Source organism: Hippocampus zosterae, chromosome 21 (assembly GCF_025434085.1).
Source record: "Hippocampus zosterae strain Florida chromosome 21, ASM2543408v3, whole genome shotgun sequence".
NCBI classification, from domain to species: domain Eukaryota; kingdom Metazoa; phylum Chordata; class Actinopteri; order Syngnathiformes; family Syngnathidae; genus Hippocampus; species Hippocampus zosterae.
Window position 1 is genome coordinate 2389393 of NC_067471.1, and position 26705 is coordinate 2416097.

The following is a 26705-nucleotide window of genomic DNA, read 5'->3' on the forward strand; positions in this document are numbered from 1 at the left end:
TTTATTTTTTTAACTTGGCCGCTGGGCCGGGGCGGGCATCGCCCCCGGTACCTCCAGCCGCTACTATTTCCGCGGGCCGTGTTCCAACACTATTCACCCCGGCCAAGAGGCCTATTCCCCGGCCCGCACCCCGCCATTGAGACTGCACGGGAATTATTATTTTTTTATCTCTCAACCTGTCCAAGAGGCCTGCTGCCCGCCGCACTCGCCGCCGGGCCGGCCCGCACCCCGCCATTGAGACTGAACGGGGATTATTATTTTTTTTAACTCGGCCTCCGGGCCGTGGCGGGCTTCGCCCCCGGTACCTCCAGCCGCTTCTATTTGCGCGCCGCGTTCCAACATATTCACCCCGGCCAAGAGGCCTATTCCCCGGCCCGCACCCCGCCATTGAGACTGCACGGGAATTATTATTTTTTTATCTCTCAACCTGTCCAAGAGGCCTGCTGCCCGCCGCACTCGCCGCCGGGCCGGCCCGCACCCCGCCATTGAGACTGAACGGGGATTATTATTTTTTTTTAACTCGGCCTCCGGGCCGGGGCGGGCTTCGCCCCCGGTACCTCCAGCCGCTTCTATTTACGCGCGCCGCGTTCCAACATATTCACCCCGGCCAAGAGGCCTATTCCCCGGCCCGCACCCCGCCATTGAGACTGCATGGGAATTATTATTTTTTTATCTCTCAACCTGTCCAAGAGGCCTGCTGCCCGCCGCAATCGCCGCCGGGCCGGCCCGCACCCTGCCATTGAGACTGAACGGGATTATTTATTTTTTTAACTTGGCCGCCGGGCCGGGGCGGGCATCGCCCCCGGTACCTCCAGCCGCTACTATTTCCGCGGGCCGTGTTCCAACACTATTCACCCCGGCCAAGAGGCCTATTCCCCGGCCCGCACCCCGCCATTGAGACTGCACGGGAATTATTATTTTTTTATCTCTCAACCTGTCCAAGAGGCCTGCTGCCCGCCGCAATCGCCGCGGGGCCGGCCCGCACCCCGCCATTGAGACTGAACGGGGATTATTATTTTTTTTAACTCGGCCTCCGGGCCGGGGCGGGCTTCGCCCCCGGTACCTCCAGCCGCTTCTATTTACGCGCGCCGCGTTCCAACATATTCACCCCGGCCAAGAGGCCTATTCCCCGGCCCGCACCCCGCCATTGAGACTGCACGGGAATTATTATTTTTTTATCTCTCAACCTGTCCAAGAGGCCTGCTGCCCGCCGCACTCGCCGCCGGGCCGGCCCGCACCCCGCCATTGAGACTGAACGGGGATTATTATTTTTTTTAACTCGGCCTCCGGGCCGGGGCGGGCTTCGCCCCCCGGTACCTCCAGCCGCTTCTATTTACGCGCGCCGCGTTCCAACATATTCACCCCGGCCAAGAGGCCTATTCCCCGGCCCGCACCCCGCCATTGAGACTGCATGGGAATTATTATTTTTTTATCTCTCAACCTGTCCAAGAGGCCTGCTGCCCGCCGCAATTGCCGCCGGGCCGGCCCGCACCCTGCCATTGAGACTGAACGGGAATTATTATTTTTTTATCTCTCAACCTGTCCAAGAGGCCTGCTGCCCGCCGCAATCGCCGCCGGGCCGGCCCGCACCCTGCCATTGAGACTGAACGGGGATTATTTATTTTTTTAACTTGGCCGCCGGGCCCGGGCGGGCATCGCCCCCGGTACCTCCAGCCGCTACTATTTCCGCGGGCCGTGTTCCAACACTATTCACCCCGGCCAAGAGGCCTATTCCCCGGCCCGCACCCCGCCATTGAGACTGCACGGGAATTATTATTTTATTATCTCTCAACCTGTCCAAGAGGCCTGCTGCCCGCCGCACTCGCCGCCGGGCCGGCCCGCACCCCGCCATTGAGACTGAACGGGGATTATTATTTTTTTTAACTCGGCCTCCGGGCCGGGGCGGGCTTCGCCCCCGGTACCTCCAGCCGCTTCTATTTACGCGCGCCGCGTTCCAACATATTCACCCCGGCCAAGAGGCCTATTCCCCGGCCCGCACCCCGCCATTGAGACTGCACGGGAATTATTATTTTTTTATCTCTCAACCTGTCCAAGAGGCCTGCTGCCCGCCGCACTCGCCGCCGGGCCGGCCCGCACCCCGCCATTGAGACTGAACGGGGATTATTATTTTTTTTAACTCGGCCTCCGGGCCGGGGCGGGCTTCGCCCCCGGTACCTCCAGCCGCTTCTATTTACGCGCGCCGCGTTCCAACATATTCACCCCGGCCAAGAGGCCTATTCCCCGGCCCGCACCCCGCCATTGAGACTGCATGGGAATTATTATTTTTTTATCTCTCAACCTGTCCAAGAGGCCTGCTGCCCGCCGCAATCGCCGCCGGGCCGGCCCGCACCCTGCCATTGAGACTGAACGGGATTATTTATTTTTTTAACTTGGCCGCCGGGCCGGGGCGGGCATCGCCCCCGGTACCTCCAGCCGCTACTATTTCCGCGGGCCGTGTTCCAACACTATTCACCCCGGCCAAGAGGCCTATTCCCCGGCCCGCACCCCGCCATTGAGACTGCACGGGAATTATTATTTTTTTATCTCTAAACCTGTCCAAGAGGCCTGCTGCCCGCCGCAATCGCCGCGGGGCCGGCCCGCACCCCGCCATTGAGACTGAACGGGGATTATTATTTTTTTTAACTCGGCCTCCGGGCCGGGGCGGGCTTCGCCCCCGGTACCTCCAGCCGCTTCTATTTACGCGCGCCGCGTTCCAACATATTCACCCCGGCCAAGAGGCCTATTCCCCGGCCCGCACCCCGCCATTGAGACTGCATGGGAATTATTATTTTTTTATCTCTCTACCTGTCCAAGAGGCCTGCTGCCCGCCGCAATTGCCGCCGGGCCGGCCCGCACCCTGCCATTGAGACTGAACGGGAATTATTATTTTTTTATCTCTCAACCTGTCCAAGAGGCCTGCTGCCCGCCGCAATCGCCGCCGGGCCGGCCCGCACCCTGCCATTGAGACTGAACGGGGATTATTTATTTTTTTAACTTGGCCGCCGGGCCCGGGCGGGCATCGCCCCCGGTACCTCCAGCCGCTACTATTTCCGCGGGCCGTGTTCCAACACTATTCACCCCGGCCAAGAGGCCTATTCCCCGGCCTGCACCCCGCCATTGAGACTGCACGGGAATTATTATTTTTTTATCTCTCAACCTGTCCAAGAGGCCTGCTGCCCGCCGCACTCGCCGCCGGGCCGGCCCGCACCCCGCCATTGAGACTGAACGGGGATTATTATTTTTTTTAACTCGGCCTCCGGGCCGGGGCGGGCTTCGCCCCCGGTACCTCCAGCCGCTTCTATTTACGCGCGCCGCGTTCCAACATATTCACCCCGGCCAAGAGGCCTATTCCCCGGCCCGCACCCCGCCATTGAGACTGCACGGGAATTATTATTTTTTTATCTCTCAACCTGTCCAAGAGGCCTGCTGCCCGCCGCACTCGCCGCCGGGCCGGCCCGCACCCCGCCATTGAGACTGAACGGGGATTATTATTTTTTTTAACTCGGCCTCCGGGCCGGGGCGGGCTTCGCCCCCGGTACCTCCAGCCGCTTCTATTTACGCGCGCCGCGTTCCAACATATTCACCCCGGCCAAGAGGCCTATTCCCCGGCCCGCACCCCGCCATTGAGACTGCATGGGAATTATTATTTTTTTATCTCTCAACCTGTCCAAGAGGCCTGCTGCCCGCCGCAATTGCCGCCGGGCCGGCCCGCACCCTGCCATTGAGACTGAACGGGAATTACTATTTTTTTATCTCTCAACCTGTCCAAGAGGCCTGCTGCCCGCCGCAATCGCCGCCGGGCCGGCCCGCACCCTGCCATTGAGACTGAACGGGATTATTTATTTTTTTAACTTGGCCGCCGGGCCCGGGCGGGCATCGCCCCCGGTACCTCCAGCCGCTACTATTTCCGCGGGCCGTGTTCCAACACTATTCACCCCGGCCAAGAGGCCTATTCCCCGGCCCGCACCCCGCCATTGAGACTGCACGGGAATTATTATTTTTTTATCTCTCAACCTGTCCAAGAGGCCTGCTGCCCGCCGCACTCGCCGCCGGGCCGGCCCGCACCCCGCCATTGAGACTGAACGGGGATTATTATTTTTTTTAACTCGGCCTCCGGGCCGGGGCGGGCTTCGCCCCCGGTACCTCCAGCCGCTTCTATTTACGCGCGCCGCGTTCCAACATATTCACCCCGGCCAAGAGGCCTATTCCCCGGCCCGCACCCTGCCATTGAGACTGCACGGGAATTATTATTTTTTTATCTCTCAACCTGTCCAAGAGGCCTGCTGCCCGCCGCACTCGCCGCCGGGCCGGCCCGCACCCCGCCATTGAGACTGAACGGGATTATTTATTTTTTTAACTTGGCCGCCGGGCCGGGGCGGGCATCGCCCCCGGTACCTCCAGCCGCTACTATTTCCGCGGGCCGTGTTCCAACACTATTCACCCCGGCCAAGAGGCCTATTCCCCGGCCCGCACCCCGCCATTGAGACTGCATGGGAATTATTCATTCATTCATCTTCCGTACCGCTTGATCCTCACTAGGGTCGCGGGGGGTGCTGGAGCCTATCCCAGCCGTCACCGGGCAGTAGGCGGGGGACACCCTGAATCGGTTGCCAGCCAATGCATGGGAATTATTATTTTTTTATCTCTCAACCTGTCCAAGAGGCCTGCTGCCCGCCGCAATCGCCGCCGGGCCGGCCCGCACCCCGCCATTGAGACTGAACGGGATTATTTATTTTTTTAACTTGGCCGCCGGGCCGGGGCGGGCATCGCCCCCGGTACCTCCAGCCGCTACTATTTCCGCGGGCCGTGTTCCAACACTATTCACCCCGGCCAAGAGGCCTATTCCCCGGCCCGCACCCCGCCATTGAGACTGCACGGGAATTATTATTTTTTTATCTCTCAACCTGTCCAAGAGGCCTGCTGCCCGCCGCAATCGCCGCCGGGCCGGCCCGCACCCCGCCATTGAGACTGAACGGGGATTATTATTTTTTTTAACTCGGCCTCCGGGCCGGGGCGGGCTTCGCCCCCGGTACCTCCAGCCGCTTCTATTTACGCGCGCCGCGTTCCAACATATTCACCCCGGCCAAGAGGCCTATTTCCCGGCCCGCACCCCGCCATTGAGACTGCACGGGAATTATTATTTTTTTTATCTCTCAACCTGTCCAAGAGGCCTGCTGCCCGCCGCACTCGCCGCCGGGCCGGCCCGCACCCCGCCATTGAGACTGAACGGGGATTATTATTTTTTTTAACTCGGCCTCCGGGCCGGGGCGGGCTTCGCCCCCGGTACCTCCAGCCGCTTCTATTTACGCGCGCCGCGTTCCAACATATTCACCCCGGCCAAGAGGCCTATTTCCCGGCCCGCACCCCGCCATTGAGACTGCACGGGAATTATTATTTTTTTTATCTCTCAACCTGTCCAAGAGGCCTGCTGCCCGCCGCAATCGCCGCCGGGCCGGCCCGCACCCCGCCATTGAGACTGAACGGGGATTATTATTTTTTTTAACTCGGCCTCCGGGCCGGGGCGGGCTTCGCCCCCGGTACCTCCAGCCGCTTCTATTTACGCGCCGCGTTCCAACATATTCACCCCGGCCAAGAGGCCTATTCCCCGGCCCGCACCCCGCCATTGAGACTGCATGGGAATTATTATTTTTTTATCTCTCAACCTGTCCAAGAGGCCTGCTGCCCGCCGCAATCGCCGCCGGGCCGGCCCGCACCCTGCCATTGAGACTGAACGGGATTATTTATTTTTTTAACTTGGCCGCCGGGCCGGGGCGGGCATCGCCCCCGGTACCTCAAGCCGCTACTATTTCCGCGGGCCGTGTTCCAACACTATTCACCCCGGCCAAGAGGCCTATTCCCCCGCCCGCACCCCGCCATTGAGACTGCACGGGAATTATTATTTTTTTATCTCTCAACCTGTCCAAGAGGCCTGCTGCCCGCCGCAATCGCCGCCGGGCCGGCCCGCACCCCGCCATTGAGACTGAACGGGGATTATTATTTTTTTTAACTCGGCCTCCGGGCCGGGGCGGGCTTCGCCCCCGGTACCTCCAGCCGCTTCTATTTACGCGCGCCGCGTTCCAACATATTCACCCCGGCCAAGAGGCCTATTCCCCGGCCCGCACCCCGCCATTGAGACTGCACGGGAATTATTATTTTTTTATCTCTCAACCTGTCCAAGAGGCCTGCTGCCCGCCGCACTCGCCGCCGGGCCGGCCCGCACCCCGCCATTGAGACTAACGGGGATTATTATTTTTTTTAACTCGGCCTCCGGGCCGGGGCGGGCTTCGCCCCCGGTACCTCCAGCCGCTTCTATTTACGCGCGCCGCGTTCCAACATATTCACCCCGGCCAAGAGGCCTATTCCCCGGCCCGCACCCCGCCATTGAGACTGCATGGGAATTATTTTTTTTTTATCTCTCAACCTGTCCAAGAGGCCTGCTGCCCGCCGCAATCGCCGCCGGGCCGGCCCGCACCCTGCCATTGAGACTGAACAGGATTATTTATTTTTTTAACTTGGCCGCCGGGCCGGGGCGGGCATCGCCCCCGGTACCTCCAGCCGCTACTATTTCCGCGGGCCGTGTTCCAACACTATTCACCCCGGCCAAGAGGCCTATTCCCCGGCCCGCACCCCGCCATTGAGACTGCACGGGAATTATTATTTTTTTATCTCTCAACCTGTCCAAGAGGCCTGCTGCCCGCCGCAATCGCCGCCGGGCCGGCCCGCACCCCGCCATTGAGACTGAACGGGGATTATTATTTTTTTTAACTCGGCCTCCGGGCCGGGGCGGGCTTCGCCCCCGGTACCTCCAGCCGCTTCTATTTACGCGCGCCGCGTTCCAACATATTCACCCCGGCCAAGAGGCCTATTCCCCTGCCCGCACCCCGCCATTGAGACTGCACGGGAATTATTATTTTTTTATCTCTCAACCTGTCCAAGAGGCCTGCTGCCCGCCGCACTCGCCGCCGGGCCGGCCCGCACCCCGCCATTGAGACTGAACGGGGATTATTATTTTTTTTAACTCGGCCTCCGGGCCGGGGCGGGCTTCGCCCCCGGTACCTCCAGCCGCTTCTATTTACGCGCGCCGCGTTCCAACATATTCACCCCGGCCAAGAGGCCTATTCCCCGGCCCGCACCCCGCCATTGGGACTGCATGGGAATTATTATTTTTTTATCTCTCAACCTGTCCAAGAGGCCTGCTGCCCGCCGCAATTGCCGCCGGGCCGGCCCGCACCCTGCCATTGAGACTGAACGGGAATTATTATTTTTTTATCTCTCAACCTGTCCAAGAGGCCTGCTGCCCGCCGCACTCGCCGCCGGGCCGGCCCGCACCCCGCCATTGAGACTGAACGGGGATTATTTTTTTTTTTAACTCGGCCTCCGGGCCGGGGCGGGCTTCGCCCCCGGTACCTCCAGCCGCTTCTATTTACGCGCGCCGCGTTCCAACATATTCACCCCGGCCAAGAGGCCTATTCCCCGGCCCGCACCCCGCCATTGAGACTGCATGGGAATTATTCATTCATTCATCTTCCGTACCGCTTGATCCTCACTAGGGTCGCGGGGGGTGCTGGAGCCTATCCCAGCCGTCACCGGGCAGTAGGCGGGGGACACCCTGAATCGGTTGCCAGCCAATGCATGGGAATTATTATTTTTTTATCTCTCAACCTGTCCAAGAGGCCTGCTGCCCGCCGCACTCGCCGCCGGGCCGGCCCGCACCCCGCCATTGAGACTGAACGGGGATTATTCTTTTTTTTAACTCGGCCTCCGGGCCGGGGCGGGCTTCGCCCCCGGTACCTCCAGCCGCTTCTATTTACGCGCGCCGCGTTCCAACATATTCACCCCGGCCAAGAGGCCTATTCCCCGGCCCGCACCCCGCCATTGAGACTGCATGGGAATTATTATTTTTTTATCTCTCAACCTGTCCAAGAGGCCTGCTGCCCGCCGCAATCGCCGCCGGGCCGGCCCGCACCCTGCCATTGAGACTGAACGGGAATTATTATTTTTTTATCTCTCAACCTGTCCAAGAGGCCTGCTGCCCGCCGCACTCGCCGCCGGGCCGGCCCGCACCCTGCCATTGAGACTGAACGGGGATTATTTATTTTTTTAACTTGGCCGCCGGCCCGGGGCGGGCATCCTCCCCGGTACCTCCAGCCGCTACTATTTCCGCGGGCCGTGTTCCAACACTATTCACCCCGGCCAAGAGGCCTATTCCCCGGCCCGCACCCCGCCATTGAGACTGCACGGGAATTATTATTTTTTTATCCCTCAACCTGTCCAAGAGGCCTGCTGCCCGCCGCAATCGCCGCCGGGCCGGCCCGCACCCTGCCATTGAGACTGAACGGGGATTATTTATTTTTTTAACTTGGCCGCTGGGCCGGGGCGGGCATCGCCCCCGGTACCTCCAGCCGCTACTATTTCCGCGGGCCGTGTTCCAACACTATTCACCCCGGCCAAGAGGCCTATTCCCCGGCCCGCACCCCGCCATTGAGACTGCACGGGAATTATTATTTTTTTATCTCTCAACCTGTCCAAGAGGCCTGCTGCCCGCCGCACTCGCCGCCGGGCCGGCCCGCACCCCGCCATTGAGACTGAACGGGGATTATTATTTTTTTTAACTCGGCCTCCGGGCCGTGGCGGGCTTCGCCCCCGGTACCTCCAGCCGCTTCTATTTACGCGCGCCGCGTTCCAACATATTCACCCCGGCCAAGAGGCCTATTCCCCGGCCCGCACCCCGCCATTGAGACTGCACGGGAATTATTATTTTTTTATCTCTCAACCTGTCCAAGAGGCCTGCTGCCCGCCGCACTCGCCGCCGGGCCGGCCCGCACCCCGCCATTGAGACTGAACGGGGATTATTATTTTTTTTTAACTCGGCCTCCGGGCCGGGGCGGGCTTCGCCCCCGGTACCTCCAGCCGCTTCTATTTACGCGCGCCGCGTTCCAACATATTCACCCCGGCCAAGAGGCCTATTCCCCGGCCCGCACCCCGCCATTGAGACTGCATGGGAATTATTATTTTTTTATCTCTCAACCTGTCCAAGAGGCCTGCTGCCCGCCGCAATCGCCGCCGGGCCGGCCCGCACCCTGCCATTGAGACTGAACGGGATTATTTATTTTTTTAACTTGGCCGCCGGGCCGGGGCGGGCATCGCCCCCGGTACCTCCAGCCGCTACTATTTCCGCGGGCCGTGTTCCAACACTATTCACCCCGGCCAAGAGGCCTATTCCCCGGCCCGCACCCCGCCATTGAGACTGCACGGGAATTATTATTTTTTTATCTCTCAACCTGTCCAAGAGGCCTGCTGCCCGCCGCAATCGCCGCGGGGCCGGCCCGCACCCCGCCATTGAGACTGAACGGGGATTATTATTTTTTTTAACTCGGCCTCCGGGCCGGGGCGGGCTTCGCCCCCGGTACCTCCAGCCGCTTCTATTTACGCGCGCCGCGTTCCAACATATTCACCCCGGCCAAGAGGCCTATTCCCCGGCCCGCACCCCGCCATTGAGACTGCACGGGAATTATTATTTTTTTATCTCTCAACCTGTCCAAGAGGCCTGCTGCCCGCCGCACTCGCCGCCGGGCCGGCCCGCACCCCGCCATTGAGACTGAACGGGGATTATTATTTTTTTTAACTCGGCCTCCGGGCCGGGGCGGGCTTCGCCCCCCGGTACCTCCAGCCGCTTCTATTTACGCGCGCCGCGTTCCAACATATTCACCCCGGCCAAGAGGCCTATTCCCCGGCCCGCACCCCGCCATTGAGACTGCATGGGAATTATTATTTTTTTATCTCTCAACCTGTCCAAGAGGCCTGCTGCCCGCCGCAATTGCCGCCGGGCCGGCCCGCACCCTGCCATTGAGACTGAACGGGAATTATTATTTTTTTATCTCTCAACCTGTCCAAGAGGCCTGCTGCCCGCCGCAATCGCCGCCGGGCCGGCCCGCACCCTGCCATTGAGACTGAACGGGGATTATTTATTTTTTTAACTTGGCCGCCGGGCCCGGGCGGGCATCGCCCCCGGTACCTCCAGCCGCTACTATTTCCGCGGGCCGTGTTCCAACACTATTCACCCCGGCCAAGAGGCCTATTCCCCGGCCCGCACCCCGCCATTGAGACTGCACGGGAATTATTATTTTATTATCTCTCAACCTGTCCAAGAGGCCTGCTGCCCGCCGCACTCGCCGCCGGGCCGGCCCGCACCCCGCCATTGAGACTGAACGGGGATTATTATTTTTTTTAACTCGGCCTCCGGGCCGGGGCGGGCTTCGCCCCCGGTACCTCCAGCCGCTTCTATTTACGCGCGCCGCGTTCCAACATATTCACCCCGGCCAAGAGGCCTATTCCCCGGCCCGCACCCCGCCATTGAGACTGCACGGGAATTATTATTTTTTTATCTCTCAACCTGTCCAAGAGGCCTGCTGCCCGCCGCACTCGCCGCCGGGCCGGCCCGCACCCCGCCATTGAGACTGAACGGGGATTATTATTTTTTTTAACTCGGCCTCTGGGCCGGGGCGGGCTTCGCCCCCGGTACCTCCAGCCGCTTCTATTTACGCGCGCCGCGTTCCAACATATTCACCCCGGCCAAGAGGCCTATTCCCCGGCCCGCACCCCGCCATTGAGACTGCATGGGAATTATTATTTTTTTATCTCTCAACCTGTCCAAGAGGCCTGCTGCCCGCCGCAATCGCCGCCGGGCCGGCCCGCACCCTGCCATTGAGACTGAACGGGATTATTTATTTTTTTAACTTGGCCGCCGGGCCGGGGCGGGCATCGCCCCCGGTACCTCCAGCCGCTACTATTTCCGCGGGCCGTGTTCCAACACTATTCACCCCGGCCAAGAGGCCTATTCCCCGGCCCGCACCCCGCCATTGAGACTGCACGGGAATTATTATTTTTTTATCTCTAAACCTGTCCAAGAGGCCTGCTGCCCGCCGCAATCGCCGCGGGGCCGGCCCGCACCCCGCCATTGAGACTGAACGGGGATTATTATTTTTTTTAACTCGGCCTCCGGGCCGGGGCGGGCTTCGCCCCCGGTACCTCCAGCCGCTTCTATTTACGCGCGCCGCGTTCCAACATATTCACCCCGGCCAAGAGGCCTATTCCCCGGCCCGCACCCCGCCATTGAGACTGCATGGGAATTATTAATTTTTTATCTCTCTACCTGTCCAAGAGGCCTGCTGCCCGCCGCAATTGCCGCCGGACCGGCCCGCACCCTGCCATTGAGACTGAACGGGAATTATTATTTTTTTATCTCTCAACCTGTCCAAGAGGCCTGCTGCCCGCCGCAATCGCCGCCGGGCCGGCCCGCACCCTGCCATTGAGACTGAACGGGGATTATTTATTTTTTTAACTTGGCCGCCGGGCCCGGGCGGGCATCGCCCCCGGTACCTCCAGCCGCTACTATTTCCGCGGGCCGTGTTCCAACACTATTCACCCCGGCCAAGAGGCCTATTCCCCGGCCTGCACCCCGCCATTGAGACTGCACGGGAATTATTATTTTTTTATCTCTCAACCTGTCCAAGAGGCCTGCTGCCCGCCGCACTCGCCGCCGGGCCGGCCCGCACCCCGCCATTGAGACTGAACGGGGATTATTATTTTTTTTAACTCGGCCTCCGGGCCGGGGCGGGCTTCGCCCCCGGTACCTCCAGCCGCTTCTATTTACGCGCGCCGCGTTCCAACATATTCACCCCGGCCAAGAGGCCTATTCCCCGGCCCGCACCCCGCCATTGAGACTGCACGGGAATTATTATTTTTTTATCTCTCAACCTGTCCAAGAGGCCTGCTGCCCGCCGCACTCGCCGCCGGGCCGGCCCGCACCCCGCCATTGAGACTGAACGGGGATTATTATTTTTTTTAACTCGGCCTCCGGGCCGGGGCGGGCTTCGCCCCCGGTACCTCCAGCCGCTTCTATTTACGCGCGCCGCGTTCCAACATATTCACCCCGGCCAAGAGGCCTATTCCCCGGCCCGCACCCCGCCATTGAGACTGCATGGGAATTATTATTTTTTTATCTCTCAACCTGTCCAAGAGGCCTGCTGCCCGCCGCAATTGCCGCCGGGCCGGCCCGCACCCTGCCATTGAGACTGAACGGGAATTACTATTTTTTTATCTCTCAACCTGTCCAAGAGGCCTGCTGCCCGCCGCAATCGCCGCCGGGCCGGCCCGCACCCTGCCATTGAGACTGAACGGGATTATTTATTTTTTTAACTTGGCCGCCGGGCCCGGGCGGGCATCGCCCCCGGTACCTCCAGCCGCTACTATTTCCGCGGGCCGTGTTCCAACACTATTCACCCCGGCCAAGAGGCCTATTCCCCGGCCCGCACCCCGCCATTGAGACTGCACGGGAATTATTATTTTTTTATCTCTCAACCTGTCCAAGAGGCCTGCTGCCCGCCGCACTCGCCGCCGGGCCGGCCCGCACCCCGCCATTGAGACTGAACGGGGATTATTATTTTTTTTAACTCGGCCTCCGGGCCGGGGCGGGCTTCGCCCCCGGTACCTCCAGCCGCTTCTATTTACGCGCGCCGCGTTCCAACATATTCACCCCGGCCAAGAGGCCTATTCCCCGGCCCGCACCCTGCCATTGAGACTGCACGGGAATTATTATTTTTTTATCTCTCAACCTGTCCAAGAGGCCTGCTCCCCGCCGCACTCGCCGCCGGGCCGGCCCGCACCCCGCCATTGAGACTGAACGGGATTATTTATTTTTTTAACTTGGCCGCCGGGCCGGGGCGGGCATCGCCCCCGGTACCTCCAGCCGCTACTATTTCCGCGGGCCGTGTTCCAACACTATTCACCCCGGCCAAGAGGCCTATTCCCCGGCCCGCACCCCGCCATTGAGACTGCACGGGAATTATTATTTTTTTATCTCTCAACCTGTCCAAGAGGCCTGCTGCCCGCCGCAATCGCCGCCGGGCCGGCCCGCACCCCGCCATTGAGACTGAACGGGGATTATTATTTTTTTTAACTCGGCCTCCGGGCCGGGGCGGGCTTCGCCCCCGGTACCTCCAGCCGCTTCTATTTACGCGCGCCGCGTTCCAACATATTCACCCCGGCCAAGAGGCCTATTTCCCGGCCCGCACCCCGCCATTGAGACTGTACGGGAATTATTATTTTTTTTATCTCTCAACCTGTCCAAGAGGCCTGCTGCCCGCCGCACTCGCCGCCGGGCCGGCCCGCACCCCGCCATTGAGACTGAACGGGGATTATTATTTTTTTTAACTCGGCCTCCGGGCCGGGGCGGGCTTCGCCCCCGGTACCTCCAGCCGCTTCTATTTACGCGCGCCGCGTTCCAACATATTCACCCCGGCCAAGAGGCCTATTTCCCGGCCCGCACCCCGCCATTGAGACTGCACGGGAATTATTATTTTTTTTATCTCTCAACCTGTCCAAGAGGCCTGCTGCCCGCCGCAATCGCCGCCGGGCCGGCCCGCACCCCGCCATTGAGACTGAACGGGGATTATTATTTTTTTTAACTCGGCCTCCGGGCGGGGCGGGCTTCGCCCCCGGTACCTCCAGCCGCTTCTATTTACGCGCCGCGTTCCAACATATTCACCCCGGCCAAGAGGCCTATTCCCCGGCCCGCACCCCGCCATTGAGACTGCATGGGAATTATTATTTTTTTATCTCTCAACCTGTCCAAGAGGCCTGCTGCCCGCCGCAATCGCCGCCGGGCCGGCCCGCACCCTGCCATTGAGACTGAACGGGATTATTTATTTTTTTAACTTGGCCGCCGGGCCGGGGCGGGCATCGCCCCCGGTACCTCAAGCCGCTACTATTTCCGCGGGCCGTGTTCCAACACTATTCACCCCGGCCAAGAGGCCTATTCCCCCGCCCGCACCCCGCCATTGAGACTGCACGGGAATTATTATTTTTTTATCTCTCAACCTGTCCAAGAGGCCTGCTGCCCGCCGCAATCGCCGCCGGGCCGGCCCGCACCCCGCCATTGAGACTGAACGGGGATTATTATTTTTTTTAACTCGGCCTCCGGGCCGGGGCGGGCTTCGCCCCCGGTACCTCCAGCCGCTTCTATTTACGCGCGCCGCGTTCCAACATATTCACCCCGGCCAAGAGGCCTATTCCCCGGCCCGCACCCCGCCATTGAGACTGCACGGGAATTATTATTTTTTTATCTCTCAACCTGTCCAAGAGGCCTGCTGCCCGCCGCACTCGCCGCCGGGCCGGCCCGCACCCCGCCATTGAGACTAACGGGGATTATTATTTTTTTTAACTCGGCCTCCGGGCCGGGGCGGGCTTCGCCCCCGGTACCTCCAGCCGCTTCTATTTACGCGCGCCGCGTTCCAACATATTCACCCCGGCCAAGAGGCCTATTCCCCGGCCCGCACCCCGCCATTGAGACTGCATGGGAATTATTTTTTTTTTATCTCTCAACCTGTCCAAGAGGCCTGCTGCCCGCCGCAATCGCCGCCGGGCCGGCCCGCACCCTGCCATTGAGACTGAACAGGATTATTTATTTTTTTAACTTGGCCGCCGGGCCGGGGCGGGCATCGCCCCCGGTACCTCCAGCCGCTACTATTTCCGCGGGCCGTGTTCCAACACTATTCACCCCGGCCAAGAGGCCTATTCCCCGGCCCGCACCCCGCCATTGAGACTGCACGGGAATTATTATTTTTTTATCTCTCAACCTGTCCAAGAGGCCTGCTGCCCGCCGCACTCGCCGCCGGGCCGGCCCGCACCCCGCCATTGAGACTAACGGGGATTATTATTTTTTTTAACTCGGCCTCCGGGCCGGGGCGGGCTTCGCCCCCGGTACCTCCAGCCGCTTCTATTTACGCGCGCCGCGTTCCAACATATTCACCCCGGCCAAGAGGCCTATTCCCCGGCCCGCACCCCGCCATTGAGACTGCATGGGAATTATTTTTTTTTTATCTCTCAACCTGTCCAAGAGGCCTGCTGCCCGCCGCAATCGCCGCCGGGCCGGCCCGCACCCTGCCATTGAGACTGAACAGGATTATTTATTTTTTTAACTTGGCCGCCGGGCCGGGGCGGGCATCGCCCCCGGTACCTCCAGCCGCTACTATTTCCGCGGGCCGTGTTCCAACACTATTCACCCCGGCCAAGAGGCCTATTCCCCGGCCCGCACCCCGCCATTGAGACTGCACGGGAATTATTATTTTTTTATCTCTCAACCTGTCCAAGAGGCCTGCTGCCCGCCGCAATCGCCGCCGGGCCGGCCCGCACCCCGCCATTGAGACTGAACGGGGATTATTATTTTTTTTAACTCGGCCTCCGGGCCGGGGCGGGCTTCGCCCCCGGTACCTCCAGCCGCTTCTATTTACGCGCGCCGCGTTCCAACATATTCACCCCGGCCAAGAGGCCTATTCCCCTGCCCGCACCCCGCCATTGAGACTGCACGGGAATTATTATTTTTTTATCTCTCAACCTGTCCAAGAGGCCTGCTGCCCGCCGCACTCGCCGCCGGGCCGGCCCGCACCCCGCCATTGAGACTGAACGGGGATTATTATTTTTTTTAACTCGGCCTCCGGGCCGGGGCGGGCTTCGCCCCCGGTACCTCCAGCCGCTTCTATTTACGCGCGCCGCGTTCCAACATATTCACCCCGGCCAAGAGGCCTATTCCCCGGCCCGCACCCCGCCATTGGGACTGCATGGGAATTATTATTTTTTTATCTCTCAACCTGTCCAAGAGGCCTGCTGCCCGCCGCAATTGCCGCCGGGCCGGCCCGCACCCTGCCATTGAGACTGAACGGGAATTATTATTTTTTTATCTCTCAACCTGTCCAAGAGGCCTGCTGCCCGCCGCACTCGCCGCCGGGCCGGCCCGCACCCCGCCATTGAGACTGAACGGGGATTATTTTTTTTTTTAACTCGGCCTCCGGGCCGGGGCGGGCTTCGCCCCCGGTACCTCCAGCCGCTTCTATTTACGCGCGCCGCGTTCCAACATATTCACCCCGGCCAAGAGGCCTATTCCCCGGCCCGCACCCCGCCATTGAGACTGCATGGGAATTATTCATTCATTCATCTTCCGTACCGCTTGATCCTCACTAGGGTCGCGGGGGGTGCTGGAGCCTATCCCAGCCGTCACCGGGCAGTAGGCGGGGGACACCCTGAATCGGTTGCCAGCCAATGCATGGGAATTATTATTTTTTTATCTCTCAACCTGTCCAAGAGGCCTGCTGCCCGCCGCAATCGCCGCCGGGCCGGCCCGCACCCCGCCATTGAGACTGAACGGGATTATTTATTTTTTTAACTTGGCCGCCGGGCCGGGGCGGGCATCGCCCCCGGTACCTCCAGCCGCTACTATTTCCGCGGGCCGTGTTCCAACACTATTCACCCCGGCCAAGAGGCCTATTCCCCGGCCCGCACCCCGCCATTGAGACTGCACGGGAATTATTATTTTTTTATCTCTCAACCTGTCCAAGAGGCCTGCTGCCCGCCGCAATCGCCGCCGGGCCGGCCCGCACCCCGCCATTGAGACTGAACGGGGATTATTATTTTTTTTAACTCGGCCTCCGGGCCGGGGCGGGCTTCGCCCCCGGTACCTCCAGCCGCTTCTATTTACGCGCGCCGCGTTCCAACATATTCACCCCGGCCAAGAGGCCTATTTCCCGGCCCGCACCCCGCCATTGAGACTGCACGGGAATTATTATTTTTTTTATCTCTCAACCTGTCCAAGAGGCCTGCTGCCCGCCGCACTCGCCGCCGGGCCGGCCCGCACCCCGCCATTGAGACTGAACGGGGATTATTATTTTTTTTAACGCGGCCTCCGGGCCGGGGCGGGCTTCGCCCCCGGTACCTCCAGCCGCTTCTATTTACGCGCGCCGCGTTCCAACATATTCACCCCGGCCAAGAGGCCTATTTCCCGGCCCGCACCCCGCCATTGAGACTGCACGGGAATTATTATTTTTTTTATCTCTCAACCTGTCCAAGAGGCCTGCTGCCCGCCGCAATCGCCGCCGGGCCGGCCCGCACCCCGCCATTGAGACTGAACGGGGATTATTATTTTTTTTAACTCGGCCTCCGGGCCGGGGCGGGCTTCGCCCCCGGTACCTCCAGCCGCTTCTATTTACGCGCCGCGTTCCAACATATTCACCCCGGCCAAGAGGCCTATTCCCCGGCCCGCACCCCGCCATTGAGACTGCATGGGAATTATTATTTTTTTATCTCTCAACCTGTCCAAGAGGCCTGCTGCCCGCCGCAATCGCCGCCGGGCCGGCCCGCACCCTGCCATTGAGACTGAACGGGATTATTTATTTTTTTAACTTGGCCGCCGGGCCGGGGCGGGCATCGCCCCCGGTACCTCAAGCCGCTACTATTTCCGCGGGCCGTGTTCCAACACTATTCACCCCGGCCAAGAGGCCTATTCCCCCACCCGCACCCCGCCATTGAGACTGCACGGGAATTATTATTTTTTTATCTCTCAACCTGTCCAAGAGGCCTGCTGCCCGCCGCAATCGCCGCCGGCCCGGCCCGCACCCCGCCATTGAGACTGAACGGGGATTATTATTTTTTTTAACTCGGCCTCCGGGCCGGGGCGGGCTTCGCCCCCGGTACCTCCAGCCGCTTCTATTTACGCGCGCCGCGTTCCAACATATTCACCCCGGCCAAGAGGCCTATTCCCCGGCCCGCACCCCGCCATTGAGACTGCACGGGAATTATTATTTTTTTATCTCTCAACCTGTCCAAGAGGCCTGCTGCCCGCCGCACTCGCCGCCGGGCCGGCCCGCACCCCGCCATTGAGACTAACGGGGATTATTATTTTTTTTAACTCGGCCTCCGGGCCGGGGCGGGCTTCGCCCCCGGTACCTCCAGCCGCTTCTATTTACGCGCGCCGCGTTCCAACATATTCACCCCGGCCAAGAGGCCTATTCCCCGGCCCGCACCCCGCCATTGAGACTGCATGGGAATTATTTTTTTTTTATCTCTCAACCTGTCCAAGAGGCCTGCTGCCCGCCGCAATCGCCGCCGGGCCGGCCCGCACCCTGCCATTGAGACTGAACAGGATTATTTATTTTTTTAACTTGGCCGCCGGGCCGGGGCGGGCATCGCCCCCGGTACCTCCAGCCGCTACTATTTCCGCGGGCCGTGTTCCAACACTATTCACCCCGGCCAAGAGGCCTATTCCCCGGCCCGCACCCCGCCATTGAGACTGCACGGGAATTATTATTTTTTTATCTCTCAACCTGTCCAAGAGGCCTGCTGCCCGCCGCACTCGCCGCCGGGCCGGCCCGCACCCCGCCATTGAGACTAACGGGGATTATTATTTTTTTTAACTCGGCCTCCGGGCCGGGGCGGGCTTCGCCCCCGGTACCTCCAGCCGCTTCTATTTACGCGCGCCGCGTTCCAACATATTCACCCCGGCCAAGAGGCCTATTCCCCGGCCCGCACCCCGCCATTGAGACTGCATGGGAATTATTTTTTTTTTATCTCTCAACCTGTCCAAGAGGCCTGCTGCCCGCCGCAATCGCCGCCGGGCCGGCCCGCACCCTGCCATTGAGACTGAACAGGATTATTTATTTTTTTAACTTGGCCGCCGGGCCGGGGCGGGCATCGCCCCCGGTACCTCCAGCCGCTACTATTTCCGCGGGCCGTGTTCCAACACTATTCACCCCGGCCAAGAGGCCTATTCCCCGGCCCGCACCCCGCCATTGAGACTGCACGGGAATTATTATTTTTTTATCTCTCAACCTGTCCAAGAGGCCTGCTGCCCGCCGCAATCGCCGCCGGGCCGGCCCGCACCCCGCCATTGAGACTGAACGGGGATTATTATTTTTTTTAACTCGGCCTCCGGGCCGGGGCGGGCTTCGCCCCCGGTACCTCCAGCCGCTTCTATTTACGCGCGCCGCGTTCCAACATATTCACCCCGGCCAAGAGGCCTATTCCCCTGCCCGCACCCCGCCATTGAGACTGCACGGGAATTATTATTTTTTTATCTCTCAACCTGTCCAAGAGGCCTGCTGCCCGCCGCACTCGCCGCCGGGCCGGCCCGCACCCCGCCATTGAGACTGAACGGGGATTATTATTTTTTTTAACTCGGCCTCCGGGCCGGGGCGGGCTTCGCCCCCGGTACCTCCAGCCGCTTCTATTTACGCGCGCCGCGTTCCAACATATTCACCCCGGCCAAGAGGCCTATTCCCCGGCCCGCACCCCGCCATTGGGACTGCATGGGAATTATTATTTTTTTATCTCTCAACCTGTCCAAGAGGCCTGCTGCCCGCCGCAATTGCCGCCGGGCCGGCCCGCACCCTGCCATTGAGACTGAACGGGAATTATTATTTTTTTATCTCTCAACCTGTCCAAGAGGCCTGCTGCCCGCCGCACTCGCCGCCGGGCCGGCCCGCACCCCGCCATTGAGACTGAACGGGGATTATTTTTTTTTTTAACTCGGCCTCCGGGCCGGGGCGGGCTTCGCCCCCGGTACCTCCAGCCGCTTCTATTTACGCGCGCCGCGTTCCAACATATTCACCCCGGCCAAGAGGCCTATTCCCCGGCCCGCACCCCGCCATTGAGACTGCATGGGAATTATTCATTCATTCATCTTCCGTACCGCTTGATCCTCACTAGGGTCGCGGGGGGTGCTGGAGCCTATCCCAGCCGTCACCGGGCAGTAGGCGGGGGACACCCTGAATCGGTTGCCAGCCAATGCATGGGAATTATTATTTTTTTATCTCTCAACCTGTCCAAGAGGCCTGCTGCCCGCCGCAATCGCCGCCGGGCCGGCCCGCACCCCGCCATTGAGACTGAACGGGATTATTTATTTTTTTAACTTGGCCGCCGGGCCGGGGCGGGCATCGCCCCCGGTACCTCCAGCCGCTACTATTTCCGCGGGCCGTGTTCCAACACTATTCACCCCGGCCAAGAGGCCTATTCCCCGGCCCGCACCCCGCCATTGAGACTGCACGGGAATTATTATTTTTTTATCTCTCAACCTGTCCAAGAGGCCTGCTGCCCGCCGCAATCGCCGCCGGGCCGGCCCGCACCCCGCCATTGAGACTGAACGGGGATTATTATTTTTTTTAACTCGGCCTCCGGGCCGGGGCGGGCTTCGCCCCCGGTACCTCCAGCCGCTTCTATTTACGCGCGCCGCGTTCCAACATATTCACCCCGGCCAAGAGGCCTATTTCCCGGCCCGCACCCCGCCATTGAGACTGCACGGGAATTATTATTTTTTTTATCTCTCAACCTGTCCAAGAGGCCTGCTGCCCGCCGCACTCGCCGCCGGGCCGGCCCGCACCCCGCCATTGAGACTGAACGGGGATTATTATTTTTTTTAACGCGGCCTCCGGGCCGGGGCGGGCTTCGCCCCCGGTACCTCCAGCCGCTTCTATTTACGCGCGCCGCGTTCCAACATATTCACCCCGGCCAAGAGGCCTATTTCCCGGCCCGCACCCCGCCATTGAGACTGCACGGGAATTATTATTTTTTTTATCTCTCAACCTGTCCAAGAGGCCTGCTGCCCGCCGCAATCGCCGCCGGGCCGGCCCGCACCCCGCCATTGAGACTGAACGGGGATTATTATTTTTTTTAACTCGGCCTCCGGGCCGGGGCGGGCTTCGCCCCCGGTACCTCCAGCCGCTTCTATTTACGCGCCGCGTTCCAACATATTCACCCCGGCCAAGAGGCCTATTCCCCGGCCCGCACCCCGCCATTGAGACTGCATGGGAATTATTATTTTTTTATCTCTCAACCTGTCCAAGAGGCCTGCTGCCCGCCGCAATCGCCGCCCGGCCGGCCCGCACCCTGCCATTGAGACTGAACGGGATTATTTATTTTTTTAACTTGGCCGCCGGGCCGGGGCGGGCATCGCCCCCGGTACCTCAAGCCGCTACTATTTCCGCGGGCCGTGTTCCAACACTATTCACCCCGGCCAAGAGGCCTATTCCCCCGCCCGCACCCCGCCATTGAGACTGCACGGGAATTATTATTTTTTTATCTCTCAACCTGTCCAAGAGGCCTGCTGCCCGCCGCAATCGCCGCCGGCCCGGCCCGCACCCCGCCATTGAGACTGAACGGGGATTATTATTTTTTTTAACTCGGCCTCCGGGCCGGGGCGGGCTTCGCCCCCGGTACCTCCAGCCGCTTCTATTTACGCGCGCCGCGTTCCAACATATTCACCCCGGCCAAGAGGCCTATTCCCCGGCCCGCACCCCGCCATTGAGACTGCACGGGAATTATTATTTTTTTATCTCTCAACCTGTCCAAGAGGCCTGCTGCCCGCCGCACTCGCCGCCGGGCCGGCCCGCACCCCGCCATTGAGACTAACGGGGATTATTATTTTTTTTAACTCGGCCTCCGGGCCGGGGCGGGCTTCGCCCCCGGTACCTCCAGCCGCTTCTATTTACGCGCGCCGCGTTCCAACATATTCACCCCGGCCAAGAGGCCTATTCCCCGGCCCGCACCCCGCCATTGAGACTGCATGGGAATTATTTTTTTTTTATCTCTCAACCTGTCCAAGAGGCCTGCTGCCCGCCGCAATCGCCGCCGGGCCGGCCCGCACCCTGCCATTGAGACTGAACAGGATTATTTATTTTTTTAACTTGGCCGCCGGGCCGGGGCGGGCATCGCCCCCGGTACCTCCAGCCGCTACTATTTCCGCGGGCCGTGTTCCAACACTATTCACCCCGGCCAAGAGGCCTATTCCCCGGCCCGCACCCCGCCATTGAGACTGCACGGGAATTATTATTTTTTTATCTCTCAACCTGTCCAAGAGGCCTGCTGCCCGCCGCAATCGCCGCCGGGCCGGCCCGCACCCCGCCATTGAGACTGAACGGGGATTATTATTTTTTTTAACTCGGCCTCCGGGCCGGGGCGGGCTTCGCCCCCGGTACCTCCAGCCGCTTCTATTTACGCGCGCCGCGTTCCAACATATTCACCCCGGCCAAGAGGCCTATTCCCCTGCCCGCACCCCGCCATTGAGACTGCACGGGAATTATTATTTTTTTATCTCTCAACCTGTCCAAGAGGCCTGCTGCCCGCCGCACTCGCCGCCGGGCCGGCCCGCACCCCGCCATTGAGACTGAACGGGGATTATTATTTTTTTTAACTCGGCCTCCGGGCCGGGGCGGGCTTCGCCCCCGGTACCTCCAGCCGCTTCTATTTACGCGCGCCGCGTTCCAACATATTCACCCCGGCCAAGAGGCCTATTCCCCGGCCCGCACCCCGCCATTGGGACTGCATGGGAATTATTATTTTTTTATCTCTCAACCTGTCCAAGAGGCCTGCTGCCCGCCGCAATTGCCGCCGGGCCGGCCCGCACCCTGCCATTGAGACTGAACGGGAATTATTATTTTTTTATCTCTCAACCTGTCCAAGAGGCCTGCTGCCCGCCGCACTCGCCGCCGGGCCGGCCCGCACCCCGCCATTGAGACTGAACGGGGATTATTTTTTTTTTTAACTCGGCCTCCGGGCCGGGGCGGGCTTCGCCCCCGGTACCTCCAGCCGCTTCTATTTACGCGCGCCGCGTTCCAACATATTCACCCCGGCCAAGAGGCCTATTCCCCGGCCCGCACCCCGCCATTGAGACTGCATGGGAATTATTCATTCATTCATCTTCCGTACCGCTTGATCCTCACTAGGGTCGCGGGGGGTGCTGGAGCCTATCCCAGCCGTCACCGGGCAGTAGGCGGGGGACACCCTGAATCGGTTGCCAGCCAATGCATGGGAATTATTATTTTTTTATCTCTCAACCTGTCCAAGAGGCCTGCTGCCCGCCGCAATCGCCGCCGGGCCGGCCCGCACCCTGCCATTGAGACTGAACGGGATTATTTATTTTTTTAACTTGGCCGCCGGGCCGGGGCGGGCATCGCCCCCGGTACCTCCAGCCGCTACTATTTCCGCGGGCCGTGTTCCAACACTATTCACCCCGGCCAAGAGGCCTATTCCCCGGCCCGCACCCCGCCATTGAGACTGCATGGGAATTATTATTTTTTTATCTCTCAACCTGTCCAAGAGGCCTGCTGCCCGCCGCACTCGCCGCCGGGCCGGCCCGCACCCCGCCATTGAGACTGAACGGGGATTATTATTTTTTTTAACTCGGCCTCCGGGCCGGGGCGGGCTTCGCCCCCGGTACCTCCAGCCGCTTCTATTTACGCGCGCCGCGTTCCAACATATTCACCCCGGCCAAGAGGCCTATTCCCCGGCCCGCACCCCGCCATTGAGACTGCATGGGAATTATTCATTCATTCATCTTCCGTACCGCTTGATCCTCACTAGGGTCGCGGGGGGTGCTGGAGCCTATCCCAGCCGTCACCGGGCAGTAGGCGGGGGACACCCTGAATCGGTTGCCAGCCAATGCATGGGAATTATTATTTTTTTATCTCTCAACCTGTCCAAGAGGCCTGCTGCCCGCCGCACTCGCCGCCTGGCCGGCCCGCACCCCGCCATTGAGACTGAACGGGGATTATTATTTTTTTTAACTCGGCCTCCGGGCCGGGGCGGGCTTCGCCCCCGGTACCTCCAGCCGCTTCTATTTACGCGCGCCGCGTTCCAACATATTCACCCCGGCCAAGAGGCCTATTCCCCGGCCCGCACCCCGCCATTGAGACTGCATGGGAATTATTATTTTTTTATCTCTCAACCTGTCCAAGAGGCCTGCTGCCCGCCGCAATCGCCGCCGGGCCGGCCCGCACCCTGCCATTGAGACTGAACGGGATTATTTATTTTTTTAACTTGGCCGCCGGGCCGGGGCGGGCATCGCCCCCGGTACCTCCAGCCGCTACTATTTCCGCGGGCCGTGTTCCAACACTATTCACCCCGGCCAAGAGGCCTATTCCCCGGCCCGCACCCCGCCATTGAGACTGCACGGGAATTATTATTTTTTTATCTCTCAACCTGTCCAAGAGGCCTGCTGCCCGCCGCAATCGCCGCCGGGCCGGCCCGCACCCCGCCATTGAGACTGCACGGGAATTATTATTTTTTTATCTCTCAACCTGTCCAAGAGGCCTGCTGCCCGCCGCACTCGCCGCCGGGCCGGCCCGCACCCCGCCATTGAGACTGAACGGGGATTATTATTTTTTTTAACTGGGCCTCCGGGCCGGGGCGGGCTTCGCCCCCGGTACCTCCAGCCGCTTCTATTTACGCGCGCCGCGTTCCAACATATTCACCCCGGCCAAGAGGCCTATTCCCCGGCCCGCACCCCGCCATTGAGACTGCATGGGAATTATTATTTTTTTATCTCTCAACCTGTCCAAGAGGCCTGCTGCCCGCCGCAATCGCCGCCTGGCCGGCCCGCACCCTGCCATTGAGACTGAACGGGAATTATTATTTTTTTATCTCTCAACCTGTCCAAGAGGCCTGCTGCCCGCCGCACTCGCCGCCGGGCCGGCCCGCACCCTGCCATTGAGACTGAACGGGGATTATTTATTTTTTTAACTTGGCCGCCGGCCCGGGGCGGGCATCGCCCCCGGTACCTCCAGCCGCTACTATTTCCGCGGGCCGTGTTTCAACACTATTCACCCCGGCCAAGAGGCCTATTCCCCGGCCCGCACCCCGCCATTGAGACTGCACGGGAATTATTATTTTTTTATCTCTCAACCTGTCCAAGAGGCCTGCTGCCCGCCGCAATCGCCGCCGGGCCGGCCCGCACCCTGCCATTGAGACTGAACGGGGATTATTTATTTTTTTAACTTGGCCGCCGGGCCGGGGCGGGCATCGCCCCCGGTACCTCCAGCCGCTACTATTCCCGCGGGACGTGTTCCAACACTATTCACCCCGGCCAAGAGGCCTATTCCCCGGCCCGCACCCCGCCATTGAGACTGCACCGGAATTATTATTTTTTTATCTCTCAACCTGTCCAAGAGGCCTGCTGCCCGCCGCACTCGCCGCCGGGCCGGCCCGCACCCCGCCATTGAGACTGAACGGGGATTATTATTTTTTTTAACTCGGCCTCCGGGCCGGGGCGGGCTTCGCCCCCGGTACCTCCAGCCGCTTCTATTTACGCGCGCCGCGTTCCAACATATTCACCCCGGCCAAGAGGCCTATTCCCCGGCCCGCACCCCGCCATTGAGACTGCATGGGAATTATTATTTTTTTATCTCTCAACCTGTCCAAGAGGCCTGCTGCCCGCCGCAATCGCCGCCGGGCCGGCCCGCACCCTGCCATTGAGACTGGACGGGAATTATTATTTTTTTATCTCTCAACCTGTCCAAGAGGCCTGCTGCCCGCCGCACTCGCCGCCGGGCCGGCCCGCACCCTGCCATTGAGACTGAACGGGGATTATTTATTTTTTTAACTTGGCCGCCGGCCCGGGGCGGGCATCCTCCCCGGTACCTCCAGCCGCTACTATTTCCGCGGGCCGTGTTCCAACACTATTCACCCCGGCCAAGAGGCCTATTCCCCGGCCCGCACCCCGCCATTGAGACTGCACGGGAATTATTATTTTTTTATCTCTCAACCTGTCCAAGAGGCCTGCTGCCCGCCGCAATTGCCGCCGGGCCGGCCCGCACCCCGCCATTGAGACTGAACGGGATTATTATTTTTTTTAACTCGGCCTCCGGGCCGGGGCGGGCTTCGCCCCCGGTACCTCCAGCCGCTTCTATTTACGCGCGCCGCGTTCCAACATATTCACCCCGGCCAAGAGGCCTATTCCCCGGCCCGCACCCCGCCATTGAGACTGCACGGGAATTATTATTTTTTTATCTCTCAACCTGTCCAAGAGGCCTGCTGCCCGCCGCACTCGCCGCCGGGCCGGCCCGCACCCCGCCATTGAGACTGAACGGGGATTATTATTTTTTTTAACTCGGCCTCCGGGCCGGGGCGGGCTTCGCCCCCGGTACCTCCAGCCGCTTCTATTTACGCGCGCCGCGTTCCAACATATTCACCCCGGCCAAGAGGCCTATTCCCCGGCCCGCACCCCGCCATTGAGACTGCACGGGAATTATTATTTTTTTATCTCTCAACCTGTCCAAGAGGCCTGCTGCCCGCCGCACTCGCCGCCGGGCCGGCCCGCACCCCGCCATTGAGACTGAACGGGGATTATTATTTTTTTTAACTCGGCCTCCGGGCCGGGGCGGGCTTCGCCCCCGGTACCTCCAGCCGCTTCTATTTACGCGCGCCGCGTTCCAACATATTCACCCCGGCCAAGAGGCCTATTCCCCGGCCCGCACCCCGCCATTGAGACTGCATGGGAATTATTATTTTTTTATCTCTCAACCTGTCCAAGAGGCCTGCTGCCCGCCGCAATTGCCGCCGGGCCGGCCCGCACCCTGCCATTGAGACTGAACGGGAATTACTATTTTTTTATCTCTCAACCTGTCCAAGAGGCCTGCTGCCCGCCGCAATCGCCGCCGGGCCGGCCCGCACCCTGCCATTGAGACTGAACGGGATTATTTATTTTTTTAACTTGGCCGCCGGGCCCGGGCGGGCATCGCCCCCGGTACCTCCAGCCGCTACTATTTCCGCGGGCCGTGTTCCAACACTATTCACCCCGGCCAAGAGGCCTATTCCCCGGCCCGCACCCCGCCATTGAGACTGCACGGGAATTATTATTTTTTTATCTCTCAACCTGTCCAAGAGGCCTGCTGCCCGCCGCACTCGCCGCCGGGCCGGCCCGCACCCCGCCATTGAGACTGAACGGGGATTATTATTTTTTTTAACTCGGCCTCCGGGCCGGGGCGGGCTTCGCCCCCGGTACCTCCAGCCGCTTCTATTTACGCGCGCCGCGTTCCAACATATTCACCCCGGCCAAGAGGCCTATTCCCCGGCCCGCACCCTGCCATTGAGACTGCACGGGAATTATT

General features: G+C 60.8%; 1 protein-coding gene across 1 annotated transcript in view; it reads right to left on the bottom strand.

Annotated features, from left to right (window-relative positions):
• LOC127593738 (oocyte zinc finger protein XlCOF6.1-like) overlaps positions 1 to 26705 on the bottom strand; it is a 653221-nt gene that overhangs the window by 165450 nt on the left and 461066 nt on the right. The gene's annotated exons all lie outside the window — the stretch shown is intronic.